Genomic DNA, 17,274 nt, shown 5'->3' on the forward strand with positions numbered 1-17,274 from the left:
CAGTTATAGTTAACTGATTCTTTTTCCATTTCTTTTCCATTATAGGTTACTACAAGTTACTCAAGAGAGTTTCCTGAGCTATTCAAATAGATAAACAACAGGATACGTTTTCTTGTGATCCATTAAGACCTAAGAAGTGTTAGAGTCACAAGGAAATGGAATTATAATTCTATTTACACAGTCAACAATTACATTTACACATCTACCCCAGCTAAGGTTTGCGTGCAGTGTTTGTATTGACACAGTAGCAATAAGCCAACAAGAATTACCAGTCCTTAGTAGATATGAAATAAGGAGGCCACAAAGCCCCCGAGACCTAACATCTTATTACAAGACACTTCAGGAAGCTTGAGAGTGAGACGGGCTTGTGGCCTTTGAACACAAAGCCTCAGAAGCATCCTGCAGAGGACACTTGCCATCACTCTCGAAAAGCTGCTGCATTCAGAGGGACCATGCCATTCTCATCTCTCCACTTGTCTCCAGAGTTTTGTGCAGCAGGAATAAGAAGAGAACAACAGGACCATGGAAATGAGGTTCATTAAGTTATATGGTAGCAGTAAAGAGTTTCTGAATCTCAAGACTGGACTTTAATCCTTGCCAACAAGGCAGAAAATCAGGTCTGCCAACCAGTGTGAAGCCAGAAAACAGAGAAGCACTTACCTGGAATATTATTGGTCCAAATTCTGAAAGTTTTGATGATGTGAAAACTATGTCTCCTTGATGCCCACAGTCAGTCATTAAGTGGCACCCAGTTCCAGAAAACCCCCTCTGCTCACCATGCCGTCTGTTGACACCTGTGAGCTTCCTAAATCCCTCTTGTATGTATGTTACATGCTCAGTCATGTCTGAATCTCTGTGACCCCATGGACTGTAGCCTGCCAGGCTCCTCTGTCCATGGGGATTTTTCAGGCAAAAATACTGGAATGGGTTGCCATGCCCTCCTCCAGGGGATCTTCCTAACCTAGGGATCAAGCCTGGGTCTTCTGCTTTGCAGACAGATTCTTCACTGTCTGGATGATCAGGGAAGCCCTTACTCACCAGCAACTGAGAACCTGTTTCATCAGGTTGAAATGTCAATGGATTCTTGGTAGGTTCTTTGGTAGGTTCCCTGTGAAAGATGGCTTTCCAGTTCTTCAGATCCACTAAAACTGTCTCAGATCACAAGCTCACATGGATCATCCGTGTCAGGGTCTGAGAGCTTATAAGGAACCTCAGTGCTGGAACATCAGTTTCCAAATGATCCTTCTTGGTAGAGGTTAATTGCTGGCATAGGATGCAGGGGACCTGTCAAATCACCTAAGAAACAGGCTAGTCGGATTGCCTATGGAGACACTTGGAGAGCAGATTCTGCAAACTGAAGGCAGAATCAAGAGGACCAGAGATGAAACAACCACAGCACAATCTGTCTGCATGGCTAGGTCTAGGAGCGGCAGTGATAATGACAACCACGTGAGAAGAAGAGAGGCTTTTAGTTTACCCACGATCCGCCAGGTAATTATGCCATAAATTATGTATCATTTTCTTTAAGTATTTGTACATGATTTGGCTCTTAAAAACCTCTCTGGAGTTCTCTGTGGTTCATCCCAGAACATGAATTCAGTTCTGCTCAACTAATCCTTTTGTTTTTCTTGGAAACCCCAAGTTAAAAGAAGCTGAACACCGAAGAATTGATGCTTTTGAACTGTGGTGTTGGAGAAGACTCTTGAGAGTCCCTTGGACTGCAAGGAGATCCAACCAGTCCATTCTGAAGGAGATCAGCCCTGGGATTTCTTTGGAAGGAATGATGCTAAAGCTGAAACTCCAGTACTTTGGCCACCTCATGCGAAGAGTTGACTCATTGGAAAAGACTCTGATGCTGGGAGGGATTGGGGGCAGTAGGAGAAGGGGACGACCCAGGATGAGATGGCTGGATAGCATCATGGACTCGATGGACATGAGTCTGAGTGAACTCCGGGAGATGGTGATGAACAGGGAGGCCTGGTGTGCTACAATTCATGGGGTCGCAAAGAGTTGGACACAACTGAGTGACTGAACTGAACTGAACTGAAGCTGGATATTATGGTAAAAAGTTATTTCAACTTCAGACATCATCCTAGGAGTCAGATTAAAAAGACAAAATAGCACCCAGCCCTACACACAAGAGGACTCAACTGGGGACTCTCCCTATTCATAAGCGCTCCTCTTTCACCAGCACGTAGAATTTCAGGGGAAGAAATACTCAATCAAGCTTACATATATATTTTTAAAGATATAATGAATATCCAAAGCATTAATGCTACAACCCAGAAACTCATGCCTTTCCTCTATTGAATTTCAATCTAATTATCTTCATAGTGCTGACTCATAAATAACCTCAAAGTGGAGAAAATGGAAATACGATTCATAGCTATATCATCATTTGCAGATGATGAGAAATTGGGCAAAACAATTGGTATTAAAACTTCTGAATAAATCCGTCTGAGGGGCTTAAACATTGTATGTGATTATTTCACATAAAAATAGGATAAATTGAAAAAAAAAAAAAAACAGATGGTGCTGAAATGTTAAGGCCAGGTTACTGTCATGATTCATTATAAAATATTTTTTTGGCTACGTTCAACAATGAACTTGTCCAGTTCCCCCACTAACCATTAGTGTCCTATTTTATAAATGGGAAAATGAAGGTATTCATACAACTTGACGTCAACCTGGCCAGAGAACGTCACTCTCTTAACACAGATTGAAATGTATTTGACTCCTGGTCTTGCATGAGGCCATCTCTTAAGACAAATGCATGAAGAGCATACCACGTGGGAGCTGTTCTGAGGCTTCGAACATAATGATCTAATCACACTTTTGTCCTTATTATGAAGAATTTACACTTGTCAGGTGATGGAATTAGATTCAAATAGAAATGCTCATATTGCTAATGGCTAATTTGGAGGAATAAGGTTTTAACATTCAAAATTCATTGAACAAAGAACTATTGAGTAATTATGTTCATGAATATAGCACTCTAAGAAACACGTGAGAGTTTTAAACATGAAACATTTTAGAGGCATGCACTCAAAAAAAAAAACGCCATCTGTTTTAATACACCTACCCACTGTTTTGTTGGGTTCAATCTCAACTTTCCTACTGTTTGACAGATCTTGCAGCCCTCTTTTCTCCTAGGAGCAGAGCTGTAAAGCTCCTGAGTTTTTGTTTTTTAATAACTTTCTTTCTTTACTTATCTTCAGCTGTGCTGGCTCTTTATTGCTGCCTGGGCGTCTCATTGTCGTGGCTTCCTATGTTGCAGAGCACGGGCTGTAGGCAGCAAGAGCTTCAGCAGCTGTAGCTCCCGGCTCTGCGGCACAGGCTCCGCACTTGTGGCGCGTGGGCTTAGTTGCTCCACGGCTTCTGGGATCTTCTCAGACCAGGGATCGAACCCACGTGTCGTGCATTGGCAGGCCAACTCTTTTAGCACTGAGCCACCAGGGAAGTTTCCTGAGTTTCCTTCAGAAGTGATGCCTCATCCACCTTATGCCAATTTCTCATGAACTAGGTCAGCATATGCTTATCTCACTGAAAAAGACCCTGACTTTGGGAAAGAGTGAAGGCAAAAGGAGAGAGGGGCGTCAGAGGATGAGATGGTTGGAGGGCATCACTGCCTCAATGGACAGGAATTTGAGCAGACTACAGGAGATGGTGAAGGACAGTGGAGCCTAGCATGCTGCAGTCCACAAGGTCGCAAAGAAGCAAACATAATTTAGTGACTGAGCAAAACAACAATATGCGTATCTCCAACCCAGGGCTCTCTCCTGCCTTAGATTCTTTCCTCCTCATCCAACACAGGAGACGGAGGTCCTTAAAGCTCTGAGTCTGCTTCGTGTCACGGCATAACAGTAGGTGAGAAGTGATGTTATTTTATGCTTCAGCATCACAAAGGGTCATAACTAAGGTATTCCTGTGCTGTGGCTGATTCACTTCAGGGGTTCACAAAAGCCAACCGGTGAACTTTCAAGAATTTGGCAAGCACCATTGCTAGCTTGAAACTGACCATCGTAGGAATATTTAGACAATTCTCCCCATGGAAATCAGCAAAGATTACAACTGGGGTTTGGGCGAGGGAAAGGGAACCCATTGTTAAACGTTGACCAGCATGCCACTGTCAGAGAAGCGGCGGTTTATTGAATGTCTACTATAGCACGTGCCACGGTCATCAAAAAATCATGGCACTTAATTCTTACATTGACACTGCAAAAAGGGCACTGACATTGCCTTTTTTGTTGTTGTTCAGAGACGCAAACAGAAGCTCAGAGATGGAACTTGCCAGAATGCAAATCACTGCCTGAAGGGTTATAAAGTCCAAACTTTAGCTGTCTGCTTTGCCTCACCAACCTCTATCAGCTCCATCCTTTATCTCCACAGGTTTTAGGACTGGAAGAAATCTTAAATGTTCTCTAGTCCAATCAGCCAGTTACTGAGATCTGCATTATAATAAATCGCCAGCGGTTGCCCTGCCTGGGATCCAACACTCCCAGCGACAGATTCATGCTTGAAAACTGTTGTTCTTAGAAAGGGCGTTCTTGTTTTGAATAAAAATTCCCTTTTGCCACCCACCATCAGTTCTTGTCTGACCCATAGATAATTTGAGTATGGTAACTGCTCTACAGGTCTCTGTAAGCCTAGCATCTCAGAAGCCCCATGAAGAGAGTTGAAAACAAAACGCATTTGTCTCAGCTTCACACCCTGCCTTCACATCACTCCTGCAAGCATTTGTTGACCAGCTAATCAGAGATATTTGCCAGGCTGCACACTGATATACAAAGATGAGTAAGGCAGTGCCTGGCCTTTAGAAGCCCTGCAGCGCCGAGGATCTTGTTAGAAATGCAGTCTTAGGTCTCTCTAAGACCCCTGGATCTTGTGAATCAGAATCCACATTTTGTATGTCACAGATGAACTTATCTACAGAACAGAAACAGACTCACAGACCCAGAGAACAGACTTGCAGTTGTCAGGCGGGTGGGGGGCTCCTGGAGAGGGGAGTGGATGAGGAGTTTGGGGTTAGCTGACGAGAATGGTTGCATAAAGAATGGATGAACAGCTAGGTCCTATTGTACAGTTTATATTGAATATCCTATGATAATTCATAATGGCAAAGAACATGAAAAAAATGTGTGTATATATGTATATATGTGTATATATATATATATATATATATATATATATATATGTAACTAAATCACTTTGCTATATAGCAGAAACTAACACAGCATTGCAAATTATCCACATGAAAATGAAAGTGTTAGTCATGTCCAGCTCTTTGTGACCCTATGGACTATAGCCCACCAGGCTCCTCTGTCCATGGGATTCTCCAGGCAAAACTACTGGAGTGGGTAGCCATGCCCTCCTCCAGGGGATCTTTCCAACCCAGGGATCAAACCCTGGTCTCCCGTGTTGCAAGCAGACTCTTTACTGTCTGAGCCACCAGGGAAGCCCTTACTTCAATTTTTAAAAAAATTTTTTAAAGAATTTACATTTTAACAAGGTCTCCAAGTGGCTCTTCTGTACCGGAAATGTTGAGAATTCGTAACCCCTGGAGACTGGAGACTCTACTTTTCTGAAGCAATAGGTTTCCATGATTCTCCATGATTTACATTTTCATGAAGGATTTTTCTTAAGATCCAAGAAGCACCTGCATGACTCTGGAGCTGCTGGTCTTTATCTACATAATTCCCTTTCTGTCTTGAAAGAGGTTTTGAACAGGTAACACGGTCATGCCACAGGCGGTTCACCTTAAGTTCCCTAGTCTCTCAGAGTTCATGGACAGTTTTCAGTGGCTATCGTGAAAAGGACCCAAAGTACTGTGATTCCAGTATATGGTGCATGGACCTGGTGTATTTTTATAGCTGGATTTGATTGTGTGTCTAGGTTCCTCGGCAGTGTGCATTCAGAGCTCACACTGCAGTTTACCTTTGAGGGTGTCCTGCTGAGCAAGACCCTGCAAGTGGGCAAATTATCTTCTTTATCACACAGGCAATGTCAGCCCTTCCTAAGGGCAACACCGGTGAGCCATCCAGAGTCAGGAGAGACCATTTTTATTTTTCACTCTTCAACAGTTACTAGACATATTTATCGAAGCTTTGAAGAAGTGGCCTTCAACCTGGGAGTTCACCCTAAGAGGTCAGAAGTCTTTTCAGTCTGTGATGGTTGGGTTAATACTGAAACATGGATATAGAAGCCAAAAAAAAAAAAAGTTCACAGTAAATACACACAACAAAGCAAGGCAGATTTCAAGGTGGTATTTTAACCTGGGTCCTTTCAGGACATTTTAAAAGTTAAAGGTTTGCTTGAAAAGCTAAAACATCACAAGGGACTGCCCCCAGGTATATAGACAAGCTCAGCGCTCAGTCATATCCGACTCTTTGCAACCCCATGGACTGTAGCCCACCAGGCTCCTCTATTCATGGAATTCTCCAGGCAAGTATACTGGAGTAGGTAGCCATTCCTTTTTCCAGGGGATCTTCCCGACCCAGGGATTGAACCCACGTCTCCTGCATTGGTAGGCAGATTCTTTATCTGATGCACACACACATCAAGGCTATAACAAAGGCCATTTGCTTTCAAGCTTGAACATGCTCACACATTCTGTACTAACAATGTCATCACCAATAATCCACCCTTTCCTCCAAGACATTTTTTTTTGTTGCTAAGGTTACACTCCTCTTCTCTGATACATGATAATTAAATTAGTCCTGAAAAGTAAGAATTAACATTTTTTTGTAAGAAACTGTCAGAAAACAAGTCCTTCTAAATGACTAAATTTTTAGCACAGTTCACATCTCAAACCACTTGGCTGGTTTTTCGTTCTACTCACTTTTGCTTTCTTTAGTCCTTTTCATTCTTGAAGTGAATGGTACCCAGTTCACCAGTAACAGCATGCAGCTTCCTCTGAGCTGTGCGGAGCAGTGCTCTAAGGCGGGGTCCCCAGCCTCCGGGACCTAAGACCTAAGGGTCAGAAGCGGAGCTGACGGCGTAATGGTAACAGGAACAAAGTGTGATGCTCTCGCATCAACCTGAAACCGTCCTTACCCGCCGGGGTGGAACAACTGTCTTGCATGAAACTGGTCCCTGGTGCCAAAAAGGTTGGGGACCACAGCTCTAAGTGAAAGAAAGTGACAGGGCTAGTTGTTCAGTTGTGTCCGACTCTCTGCGACCCCACGGGCTGTAGCCCACCAGGCTCCTGTGTCCATGGATTTCTCCAGGCAAGAATACTGGGGTGGGTTGCCCTTTCCTTCTCCTAGACACTGACTACTCCCTTCTCTCCCCCATCCTATCTTCAGTGACCTCAGTCTGGCAACTTAAAACATGTCTTTACACAAACACCACCAAAAATCAGGGCTCATTTTTTGCTAGAATACAAACACCTTCCCCTTGTCATTTGCTCATAAGAAATGTGACCATCTGTAATAAGAGCGCCTGTGGTGAATTCTGACCCTGTAAGTATATTTATTCAATGCATATACTTGGAGACAATATTTTTTTCTTTTTAGAGATCATTTTTTCTTACCACATCTAGTAGCAAAATATCTAAAGATTCCACTGTGCTAATTATAAATGTTACAATGTGTGTTCAATAAATAGTTTCTCAGTTCAGTTCAGTTCAGTCACTCAGTCATGTCCGACTCTTTGCGACCCCATGAATCACAGCACTCCAGGCCTCCCTGTCCATCACCAACACCAGGAGTTCACTCAGACTCATGTCCATCGAGTCCGTGATGCCATCCAGCCATCTCATCCTCGGTCGTCCCTTTCTCCTACTGCCCCCAATCCCTCCCAGCATCAGAGTCTTTTCCAATGAGTCAACTCTTCACATGAGGTGGCCAAAGTACTGGAGTTTCAGCTTCAGCATCATTCCTTCCAAAGAAATCCCAGGGCTGATCTCCTTCAGAATGGACTGGTTGGATCTCCTTGCAGTCCAAGGGACCCTCAAGAGTCTTCTCCAACACCACAGTTCAAAAGCATTAGTTCTTTGGTGCTCAGCCTTCTTCACAGTCCAATTCTCACATCCATACATGACTACTGGAAAAACCATAGCCTTGACTAGACGGACATTGGTTGGCAAAGTAATGTCTCTGCTTTTGAATATGCTATCTAGGTTGGTCATAACTTTTCTTCCAAGGAGTAAGCGTCTTTTAATTTCATGGTTGCAGTCACCATCTGCAGTGATTTTGGAGCCCCCCAAAATAAAGTCTGACACTGTTTCCACTGTTTCCCCATCTGTTTCCCATGAAGTGATGGGACCGGATGCCATGATCTTCGTTTTCTGAATGTTGAGCTTTAAGCCAACTTTTTCACTCTCCTCTTTCACTTTCATCAAGAGGCTTTTTAGTTCCTCTTCACTTTCTGCCATAAGGGTGGTGTCATCTGCATATCTGAGGTTATTGATATTTCTCCCGGCAACCTTGATTCCAGCTTGTGTTTCTTCCAGTCCAGCGTTTCTCATGATGTACTCTGCATATAAGTTAAATAAGCAGGGTGACAGTATACAGCCTTGACGTACACCTTTTCCTATTTGGAACCAGTCTGTTGTTCCATGTCCAGTTCTAACTGTTGCTTCCTGACCTGCATACAGATTTCTCAAGAGGCAGGTTAGGTGGTCTGGTATTCCCATCTCTTTCAGAATTTTCCACAGTTTCTTGTGATCCACACAGTCAAAGGCTTTGGCATAGTCAATAAAGCAGAAATAGATGTTTTTCTGGAACTCTCTTGCTTTTTTCCATGATCCAGCAGATGTTGGCAATTTGATCTCTGGTTCCTCTGCCTTTTCTAAAACCAGCTTGAACATCAGGAAGTTCATGGTTCACGTACTGCTGAAGCCTGGCTTGGAGAATTTTGAGCATTACTTTACTAGCATGTGAGATGAGTGCAATTGTGCGGTAGTTTGAGCATTCTTTGGCGTTGCCTTTCTAACTACCCTTTATTACATACAGGATAACCAAAATTTCATAGATGTCACAAGTTTTTCATAGAAAAATTTACATATTGCATAAATTTAAAGCTGCATGTTATGTAAACATGTACATAAGTATGCTTATAAATGTACATATGTCTATACGTGGGCTTCCCCAGTGGTTGAGCTATAAAGAGTTCACCTGCAGTGCAGGCGATCTGGGAGACCCAGGGTCAATCCCTGGATTGGGAAGATCCCCTGGAGAAGAAAATAGCAACCACTCCAGTATTCTTGACTGGAAAACCCCACGGACAGAGGGATCTGGCGGGCTGCAGTCCATTGGGTCACAGAGTCAGACACAACTGAGCGACTGAAAACATGTTTATATTTGTACAAAATTCAATTAATAATGCTCAGTGAATGTAAAGTTATATCACTGAATATAATACTAAATGGATGACATCAGAATTATCAATATAAATTTGATATCACAAACGACTGTGATGAGGTCTTCTTCACTCTCTAATCATATACACTGACTTCTCTGTTAATAAAGTAGATGAGGATCACTGACATTCTTTGGTGGGGGGAGTGTGCAGTATCAGAAGGGACACTGCTCCACTCTGGAAGTGTTCTCAGAGGTGCCAGAAGACAGGACTTCAGATGTCCCTTTAGGCACTAATAGGCTAGGTTTTTATTAGTCTTTTTAGACCCAGAGTCCTTCCTGTCTGATCATCATACTAAATTCCATTTCTCTCCCGGCCCACATTCCACGGGGTCCTCCAGGATAGAGGAAGCTGCTCACGATGCCTGACCTAGAATGGTTTCCCACCCTCAACACTGATGTCATGAAATTTTCCCACCAAGTTGCCCCTGGGGCCAGCCCCTCACTAAGTGCCCACACATCCTCCTATCTGTTCACACACTTTATTGACACGTGCCAGGTTCGGAGGTATCATGTTTAATTAAGTCATCCATATAATGCTGCTGCTGCTAAGTCACTTCAGTCATGTCCGACTCTGTGCGACCCCACAGACGGCAGCTCACCAGGCTCCCCTGTCCCTGGGATTCTCCAGGCAAGAACAGTGGAGTGGGTTGCCATTTCCTTTTCCAATGCATGAAAGTGAAAAGTGAAAGTGAAGTCGCTCAGTCATGTCCGACTCCTAGCGACCCCATAGACTGCAGCCCACCAGGCTCCTCCATCCATGGGATTTTCCAGGCAAGAGTACTGGAGGGGGTGTCATCGCCTTCTCCACATCCATATAATAACTCTGTCTAAAAAGGAAAACTGATCTCAAACATCGGACTTTGAAACGAGAAAGGAGAGAATCGCCCAATTTTAGCTTGTAGTGGAAACCTACCAGAGGGCTGGGTCCTTGTGTTTTGGTGACAGAGAAGAAGCAGAAGAGAACCCACCTTCCGCCTCTGCCATCTTCACAGATGGGCTACAGTCCCTGGCACATTCGCTGAGGACCTATGTGAGCTTCCCTGGGCGCTAAGACGGTAAAGAATCTGCCTGCAAGGCAGGAGACCTGGCTTCAATCCCTGAGTCGAGAAGATCCCCTAGAGAAGGAAATGGCAACCCACTCCAGTATTCCTGCCTGGAAAATCCTATGGACAGAGGAAGCTGGCTGGCTACAGTCGATGAGTTTGCCAAAAGTTGGAGAACCAACTGAGGGACCAACATTTTCCCTTTACTATGGGCTAGTGCCTGGGACCAGGCTCTTTCACATCGTCTCATTCATCTGGTCCTCAATGCAAGCACATGAGATGGAGATTAAATTTTCATCTCGTGGAAGAAGACACTGACAGATTCAAACCCAGAATCACCTGGTTCCCAGAGCCTGACTTCTCTCCCTCAGTCACACAACCTGTAATTCTAGACTCCATGGAAGAATGTTAAAACGGGAAGGTCATCAAGTACAAGCTACTGGGTGTCCAGGGAAATCAGAGGTTCAGAGGGGAAAATCCCTGTGGACAGGATGAAATAGATCTCTTTGCTTGCACCTTTGAACAGACAGGGGTTCCGGCTCTGTCATTAACCTCCTGTGAGCCTCCATGGAGTCCTGCTCTATATTCCTTTTACTCATTTGTAAACAAGATTCATTCTTACCCCCAACTTGCTTCACGGGTGGTGCAGATGAAGTATATAATGTCTGTAAAAAGTCTTTGAGCACATCAAAGACAAAGCTATATAAATACTATATTATTATACATGTTCCCATAGGAAGCATCTCCAGGACCTTTGATCCATAAATATTTCATTGACTCAACCCAGCCAAAGCCATCTTAAACTCTGAGGCATCTTAAGGTAATTGACCACAGAAAGAGTTCAAAAAGTAATGCATTCGGCATCCGCACCACAGCTGTCTCTCTTGTTAACTCTTTAATTTCAGCTTGCTTGTTTATTTTAAATAATTTTATATCATTTTTCATATTCTCAATTTGAGGGTGAGTATGTATCTACACGCAATGTTAGGCTGTATGAGCATAAAGTAAGCATGGTACTAATATTAATACATAAAGTACATAAATACAGTGGATGCTGACACCAAAACAATTCATATTTTTAAGAGGTAAGAAACCCTAAAATATTCAGGTCTCTGCCTTCAAAAATAACAAAGTAGACACTCTTATATCTGTTTTTTTCTGCTTTTATAGATTTTTGGATTTAATTTCATTCCATTTCTATACGTAAGACAACAAATAGATTTTCACATCATTTGAAGAAGGAATAAATTTAAATTATACAATTTCCTAAAGAATCAAATCCATTGTTACTTTCTCTATATCATTATTGGACTGCTTCAACTTGTGAGACAAATATAAATTATGTTAGAGCTAACTAAATTAACTTTACTATAAATACAGAGAAGCTCCCCATCCTCAAACCCAAAAGGAACCGTGGGACAATTAACAGCTGGTGATAATTTTTACAGATGAACATTCTTCAGCAAAAATCTTAGTTCAGTTCAATTCAGTCACTCAGTGGTGTCCGACTATTTTCAACCCCATGAATTGCAGCACGCCAGGCCTCCCTGTCCATCACCAGCTCCCGGAGTTCACTCAAGCTCATGTCCATCAAGTCGGTGATGCCATCCAGCCATCTCATCCTCTGTCGTCCCCTTCTCCTCCTGCCCCAATTCCCTCCCAGCATCACAGTCTTTTCCAATGACTCAACTCTTTGCATGAGGTGGCCAAAGTACTGGAGTTTCAGCTTTAGCATCAGTCTTTCCAATGAACACCCAGGACTGATCTCCTTTAGAATGGACTGGTTGGATCTCCTTGCAGTCCAAGGGACTCTCAAGAGTCTTCTCCAACACCACAGTTCAAAAGCATCAATTCTTCAGCGCTCAGCTTTCTTGAAAGTCCAACTCTCACATCCATACGAGTTTAAATGCAAATCATCCTTGAAAAGTACTAAGTAGTAAAGAAAAACTTCAGAATTTTGAAGTAATACTGTAACAGTTTAAAAGTATTCTAATAAATATAAGTGACTGCAATTCCAGGGAAATGAAGCAGAACTGACAATTAGCTGATTTAATTATTTAATATCAATGTTTATCCGGTTTCTACTCTGCTGACTCAAAAAAAAAGAAAGAGGAACTGATGAGGGTGATTTCATTCCCCTAAAGGTTACATCAGTGGGAGTAAGAGTTCCCACTCAGCTTTGTAACAGATGTGGACTGACGCTTGTAAAGACATGTTAATCATCAAGATCATTACCAAAAAGAAAAGAAAAAACTGATCTAACAAGCATGTATTTTCATAGGGTATTCTATCAGACCAACATTGCACAGAAAATACAGATTTCTCTTTATCTTCTGACTTTGATGAGTATGGAAAGTTCTAGAAGCATATTTTATGCTTAACACGTTTGGCCTCCTGTTTTATTCTAGCAGTAACAGCTCTGTCCCAGCCGGGGTACTCCATTTGTAAGTGTTTAGTTACCTGGGGGTTAACGGATGTGTCACTGAATCCATGAAACCAAAGGATCGTGCTTAAATCAACGATAACATTTTGGGCCCTGGATGAAATTTCACATGCATTCCACAAGTCACTCATGTTCCAGTGTGCCTGTTCAGCACTCTCCAGCAGCCCTAGGAAATATTGCCTCCTCCAGGACACAGAAACGCTGCCTTGTGGCCTCGTGGCTCTCATCTTGGACCCTGGCCAGTATAAAGAATGGTCATATGCTCACCAAAACGTGCTCACCACCAGACACATCAAGTTTGTCATTTTTATTAGCCCCTAAAACACATCCATTTGGTCATTACACAAATAGCCACTGAGTATCTGCAAATGTTCTAGGTGATGGAAATATAATATGGGACAGGGAGCCACCTTCCTGGGTGGGTGGGGGTGAGGATCATGAGTGGGCAAGCAAATTCTCAATGGTGTAGATTCAGAGATTATCATTTATGAAGAAATTAAACCATAATTGGAGAATACAGCCTGTCTGGTGGGCTGAGGAGGTGATCAAGAAATGCTTGCCCAAGGAGGGGACATTCAAGGGGCAACTCAAATGAAGAAAAGGACCAGACTGTTCAGAGAACTGTTGGCAGAAGTCCAAGGTCAGGCAGAGCTGGAGTCCGCTTAGAGAAGAGCATCGGGGCCAAAGGTCGTGATGGGGTCACAGAGGAAGACCAGGAGTGGACTCAGGGCCACCAGAAGTGGTCAGGGCCAGCGTCGGGCAGGGAAGGGTGTGGGAGAAACAGAGCCTGGGGTAGGATTCCAGGAGACATGAAATGATGGTGCATCCGTAGACAACCTCACAGCAGTGGAAAGAAAACGTTTTCCAGAGGTTGACAAGGAAAGACTTACTGAGAAAAGCAAGGTGTGACGTTCATACAATGAAATGCTCTCCATCAATAAAAAGGAATAATAGGGATACCTGGTCAGTCTGGAGGAAGAGGTAATGTGCACACTAAGTTAAAGAAGAACTTCTAACTACAAGTTACTTAGATGAACTAATGTGTACACATAGTTAAAGAGGCTACACCCCGCGTGATTGCGCTTACACCCGCCCCTGAACAGGGCAAAACCGTGGAGACAGAACTCACATGACTGGTTGTTGAGAGGAGGCCTGACTTCAAAGACACAAGAAAGAATTGTTATAAAGGGGGGTGGCTCACTCAGTGTCTCAGGATGGCTCACAACTGGGTCCATTCGTCAAAATTCACAGAAAACTACACATTGTCATGGTCCATTTTACTGAATATAAACTGCACTTCAATAAACCCAGCTTTACTGATGTTGAAGCTGAAGCTCCAATACTTTGCCCACCTGATGCCAAGAGCTGACCCATCTGAAAAGACCCTGATGCTGGGAAAGATTGAGGGCAGGAGGAGAAGAGGACGATAGAGGATGAGATGGTTGGATGGCATCACTGACTCAATGGACGTGGGTTTGGGTAAACTCCAGGAGTTGGTGATGGACAGGGAGGTCTGGCGTGCTGTGGTTCATGGGGTCGCAAAGAGTCGGACACGACTGAGCGACTGAACTGAACTAAAACCCAACTTTGAAAGGGTTCAGGAAAAAGAACATGTCATATATTACCTTGGGGGTAAAAAAAAATAAAGGAGAAAATGAAGAATATATGTTTTCATTTTCTTATGTATCTATATAAAAGTCTGGAAGTATAGGTAAGTGAATAATATTGGCTATTTGTTAGAAGCCGGAACTGGATGAATAAAAGAAAGGTAGGGGAAGTTATCTGCTATTTACCTACACATCAAAGAAAAAAAAGGAAGATAGTGCTAAGTCGTGTCCGACTCTTGCGACCCCATGGACTACAGCCCATCAGTCCATGGGATCTTCCAAGCAAGAATACTGGAGTGGGTTGCCATTTCCTTCTCCTCGGGATCTTCCCGACCCAGGAATCAAACCCAGGTCTCCAACATTGCAGGCAGATTCTTTACCAACTGAGCCATCAGGGAAGTCTCACCTACACCTACACATCAACTAACTTTAAAATAAGTAAGTAAAGTTCTTTAAATTTGTATTTGTGAAGAAAAGGGAGAGAGAGAACTCCAGGAAGAAAGCTAAGATTTAACTAACAACTGGGTGGGTAATGGTTATCAGATTAATCGTGACAGGGTTGCCCTCAAAGGAGCAAGGTGTGAGTGTGGATGGGGAGGGCAATAAGAAGGATGAATCTTTTGTTGCTCTTCATCAAAGTGATGGTCAATTTTAAACGTCAACTTGCCTGGGCTAAGGGACACCAAGAAGGCTGGTAAGACATTGTTTCTGGGTGTCTGTGAGGGTGTTTTGGGGGAAGATTAGTATTTGATTTGGTAAACGGAGTGAAGACCACCCTCCCCAAGACAGCAGGGCGTCATTCAATCCACTGAGGGCTTGAACGGAACAGAAAAGCAGAAAATAGGAAATGTACTATTTGCTTGAGCTGGGACGTCCGTCTCTCCTGCCCTCTGATGCTGGTGCTCCTGGTCGTCAGATCGAATTACACCACCAGCTCTTCTGGGTCTCCAGTTTACAGGCAGTAGATCCTGAGGACTTCCCAGCCTCCACAATCACGTGGTTCCATCCCTATAATAAGTCTGATCTTACCTCCACCTGTTGCTTCTCTTCCTCCGGGGAGCCCCAACTAACTGAGACTGTTAGACTTGCGGATGCATCAGGGGAACAAGCTAGCATCTGTGCTCATCTCACCTGCAGAGCGAGCTCCAGGCTGGAGATGAGTATCATCCGCCAAGAGCTGGCGTTCTGAGCCGCTGGACAGGATGAACCCTTAGAGACAGAGGACACAGAGAAGGAAGCGGAGTTCCGAGGCCGTCCTACAGGAAACACGCGTACGGAGGATCAGCTGGTGATGTCAGGGAAGGCACTGACCCAGGGGTCAAGGGAAGACTGTCTTCAGAAGGGAAGTCTGGTCCAACCTATCAGATGCCGCTGAGCTGTCGGTCTAGAGGAGAACCAGAGTGGACGGCTGAATTTCCCATGATGCTCTTTGGTGATTCTGCCGAGAGCTGCCTTAGAGAAGGAACTGGGGCCGGCCCTTGGTTGGAACGAAGTTATTTCGGGGAAGATAAGTAGGGATTGATGACAGTGACTGCACACTACAGAGACGACTCTGCGAAGGGATATTAGGTTAAGGAAGAGTTAGTTTTAGTCTGATTGATGTCACCCCGCGTCTGTGAACTGGCAGAAATAACACAGTGGGGAGGAATAAGTGTTTGCAAACAAGTGAAATTCCCAATTTGATCAGAGTTATTTGCAAGATGTTGCTTCATAAATTTCCATCTGTAAGTTCTGTGTGCCCAATATATTGCTTAAAAGAAATGCTCTGCTGTGGGTTTAATTATCTATTTGTTATGGCCTAAAACAGCACAACCTCATGCTCTTTCAAAATGATTCTGTGCAGAAGCAGCTATTAATTTTCAAAGTCCCTATTTAATAAAGGTCATTACAGCTATTTCAATAATGTTGTTGTCATTTGTTTTTAATGCATCTCAGCATTTTTCTTTCTTTGAAATTAAATGACCTTTTAGGGTATATCCTCCATGGGCATGATGAGTTTATGATGACTGTCAAACACTTTACCTACAACCAAAGGTATTCATTGTAGAGTGGCTTTTATAATAGTCATTTTTTTTTTTTAAATCATCCTTTTAGAGATGGAGCACAAGAAATGTAAAAAACAAGTATAATACTCTATCTTCCCATAGGAAATTTATCACCTGAAAATGAGAGTTAAAATATTAGTAGATGCATCAATCATTAAAATATATTCTGTGTTAAGTTTCATAAAAGAGGGATCAGCCACTCCAGGGATTTGGACAGAGTGGAGATCAATTTCCACCCCGGGTGAGGAAGGAGGGCGAGGCAGGAAGTGTCCCTGGAGAAAACAAACGGGGCTTGCAAGTTAGGGAATTTTGAGAGGGTTTATTTACAGAAGGAGCTCTGTAAATAAGGGTGTGGGAGTTGGGGAACCACAGCTCAGTACCCTAGGGCCGGTAGCAGCAGGAGCTGTTACCACCCGAGCTTGCAGGGATGAGTGTTCACTCAGAGCTGAAGGGGGAGATGCATTCCTGCAGAGAAGCAGCAAGCTTTAGTCAAAGGCCATGACCAGCCAGAAGCGACCTCCCAGCAGGAGCCAAGGACGAAATTCCCTGACCTCTTGCCCCTCTTTCCTCTGACCTCCCGCCAGGGTTCCCCACAGGCCTGGGGACCATCCATGTAGACCAGACAGCATCCTGAGAGCCAGAGACAGTAGACTGAGAGGGAGAACTGGAAAGAGCTGACAGAAGGTTCCATGAAGCAGGTGGCATGCGGCCTGAGATTTAAAAATGAATAAGGGAAAGGAACGAGAGTTTGGGATTAGCAAAGGCAAGCTATTA

Source organism: Budorcas taxicolor, chromosome 12 (genome assembly GCF_023091745.1).
Source record: "Budorcas taxicolor isolate Tak-1 chromosome 12, Takin1.1, whole genome shotgun sequence".
Taxonomy (NCBI): domain Eukaryota; kingdom Metazoa; phylum Chordata; class Mammalia; order Artiodactyla; family Bovidae; genus Budorcas; species Budorcas taxicolor.